The sequence below is a fragment of the Megalops cyprinoides genome, chromosome 5, assembly GCF_013368585.1.
Source record: "Megalops cyprinoides isolate fMegCyp1 chromosome 5, fMegCyp1.pri, whole genome shotgun sequence".
NCBI classification, from domain to species: domain Eukaryota; kingdom Metazoa; phylum Chordata; class Actinopteri; order Elopiformes; family Megalopidae; genus Megalops; species Megalops cyprinoides.
Window position 1 is genome coordinate 37,704,335 of NC_050587.1, and position 3,645 is coordinate 37,707,979.

Here is a 3,645-nt window from a genome sequence, read left to right on the forward strand (position 1 = left end):
CCCTGCAATGCTGTATGGATTTCCGTTTATGGGGACATTGTCTCAGGTCCAGAACAGGTATTTTTGCATCTGATTAATTCTCAGTGTAATGCTTGCACTTATTTAAGGTGCCAGTTGAAAGATCACTGGCTTCAGCAGAAATGCATCCTGGGATATCTTTTCTGCTACTATCCTTGTGTGTCGTATTGTGTGAAAAAAAATCTGCCTCGAAGACCAAACGACAGGAATTTCTGAACAGTATCCTCTACACCAACGTACAAGGCCTTATGTGAAAATAGGTTTGTATGTGTTTGGGACGGGTGCGTTTCCCCAAACGGTCAGTAGTGGCAGTAGGTTTTCCTTACTAAGTGTCTCTCCAGTCTGTGAAGAGCTCAGGTCAGCCCCATTTATCAAGTTGAGTAAATGCAGCTAAGAGTAAGTTTGCCTGAGGGGTCACCAGCTTGGTGACGTCAGTGTGTGACACATTAGTGGGGGCAGATGACTACGGTGAAGTAAAGAACAGCAAACCTCACAGGAACTTCCTGGCATGACAGTACTACCTGCTTATTGGACACACCATTGGCATTTTGTATTTCATAAGCTACACCATGTGTGGTTGGCTGATTCTCCCAGAGATGCTCAGATTTAGAGCAGAAATTTCCATCTAGCGAGGGGAAGAAAGATGTCCAAACGCATCTTGACCTGCACTGACGAAAGTGCCCTTAACTACTATATTGAATTAGTCATTTCTTTTACAAATGTTTTCTAAATAACTGAATTCTACGATACACATTCAGTGACACTGTTTAAAGCAAGAAAACAATAATCAGCTGGGTTCTGGTCCACAAATAGCTGAAACATGAGCATATTTCTAATGCATGCCTCCTTGCCACACAAACACGCAGGTGTTCCACAACAGGCATTCCAGAGTTTTTTTCCCCCATGTGATTTAAATTATCATTGTGCAGCTGGAGAGATTTATCTATTGAATGAGGACGAGGAAGAGGACATAATTTATTTTTTATTCCATGACAGCTCTGTGTAAATGATCTGTTTGCAGGTAATCAAGTTTTGTTTGTCCCTTGGAAGATGAGTCAATCAGAACCTTTAAAACTGTGACCATAAATCTGTCACATACTTTTTTTGTCAATTACTGGTCACAAATAACAGGCTCTCTTTGGTAGTAACAGTTCGTAACAGTTTGCTCCTAGCTTCCAGTGATACCTTCCACTCAACATGGAATGCTGCAGAGTGTGTGATGTGTGAAATTTCAGTATATTTTCATTGTGCCACACACTTGGGTAGTTTACAGTTAAGGTGTCATTCATGTTTTGTTCTCTGTGATTGCTTTTTCACTGAAAATCATTTTTAGGGGGTACACAATTTTTTTGCATAATGTGCTCTGCACTGTATAATGACTTGCATAACGCACTGTTTACAATTGTGAAGATACGGAGGGAATTCGGGTTAGGTAGTTTGCCCAAGTCCTTACACAGGAATCAACCCTGCAGCCTTTGAATTATAATCCCTGCTCCTTGCTGTCAGAATTTAAATCCAGCGTGATTGAGATCAGTTTGTTTCATTAATAGGCCTACTAATAAATCCAAAAAGTCTTACAACAACTCAAAACTATCGGGTCTTGAAGTTACCTAACCTGTGTTACATTGTAGTGTTACAACATGTCAAATACATTTATTAGGTTATAAGTTTTTTTTTTAGGTTGTGATAATACACATGGGCAACTAAATCAGTCGGCAATAGCAAGTTAGCTGTATGAGCAGCAGAGTGGGATCTGAGTGTGCGGCCGTCCAATAGTTTAAAACAGTTTCGGGGTTTACATTGTCTTCTATCTAACTTGCTCGCTATAATATTTACGGATAATGAACTGACCCTTCCATACATTAAGCACGCTATTGAGTCTTTTATATATCCTGCTAATTTTCCTGGCTAGCTAGATTATTACCGTCGCATTGACGTATTTGAAGTGACGTTTAAGAACTAGAATTGGGACTCAAGGGAATTGATAGCCTGCCGTTGAGTACTCTGAAGTGCGCTGTGAAATGCTTGTGGTGCGCATTCACATTGACGTTTACATATTGTTATTTAGCAAACGCTCTTATCCAGAGCGACCTCCAATGTGTAAATACAAAGTGCGTTTAACAATATCGAATGAAATGTGGGAGGTGTAATTGTGCACTTTGTAATACAGCTATCCACAGCGTGCTGAAAACCAGTGTGGGTCTGTTCCGTTGTTTAATTACAGGTAATCATGTCGAGATCGTTATAAAATAATAGCCCACTAGGAACTGAAATATCATGAAAGTCATGTCAAATACAATATCGGGAGGAGGCACCTATCATACTGTACCGTTAAGAATTTAAAACCACTTTCACCCAAGATCTGATGACGTAAATGATGAACAATAATTAGTGCATACTTGTTGTGGGCTTCCTTGTAGCCTATTTTTCAACAGCCACTATTGTTTTTCACTGAACATGCAAGTTACACTTACCTGCAAACACGTGAATATATATCCTCAAGGGTCATGCTTTGGACCCCCCTGAAGTAATCCTTTTGCTCGATTAGTTTAAGAAATATGAGGTAATTTGTCTGTAACATTTTATTTTAAGAAAACATAATATAACAACAGAAAAATGTGATGTGATTTTTAATGTCCAGTGACAAAAAATGTAAAAAAATTAAAATAAATAAATAAATAATAAAAAATAATAATAATAAAATTAGTAGCTAGAGTAGAGGTATAGAGTATAAAACCAGTTCAACTGAAAATACACGGAGCAGAGTTCCACCCGACGGACAGAAACAGCAACACTGCTTCACAGTATGACGTATGGCGTACTGCCAGTTAAATGCTTGAAATATTGTCGTAGGCTTCTTTAATATTAGAAAAGTGATTAGATGCGGTTATGGGTAAATTTATCTTAAGATACCGCGTTCACATGAAGAGGAAAGGATCCTCCTGGCCATAGTATTGTCAGCGCCAGTGTTCATTCTACATCAAATTATCACGATTAAATCCGTGCTGCAGATATGACAAAATATCAATTTAATAAAACCTGTATTAATTAACTGATTATATCAAACCACGTATACATATTTTAAGGGGAGCTGACAGACATCTTTGCTGAGAACTGGCTAGCTATCCAGTTAACCTCAGCTGTTAGCTGATGCTAAAAAAAATGTAATGGGTTAACCAGCTGCCTTGTACCTTGTCTGCGTACAAGCTAGCTGGTAGAGACACATTAACTACTTAACTACTATTTAAACTTGGTCATACAGCACTTCTAAAATTGTGACTCCGTGTACTGCGTTCGCTTGTGTTGGACTCTGCCTCACTTGTAAGTCGCTTTGGATAAAAGCGTTTGCAAAATGAATAAATGTAAATGTAGTGAACAAATGCTGAAGTTATTACGCATGTTCACTCATAACATTACATACCATATTGTTTTATTCCGTCTAAGCGAAAAAAAAAAAATTAAAATAATAAATAAACAGAAGCTAGCGGTAAATAATCAAAAAAAGACAGCAAGGCACTCACGCCATCACTTCCAAAGACGTAACTCCCGTTTTGATTGGTTTCCACAGTTTACGCTGGACTTGCAAAGTCACATGCGTTTACTCTCACACCGCAGCTGGTAGAGGCA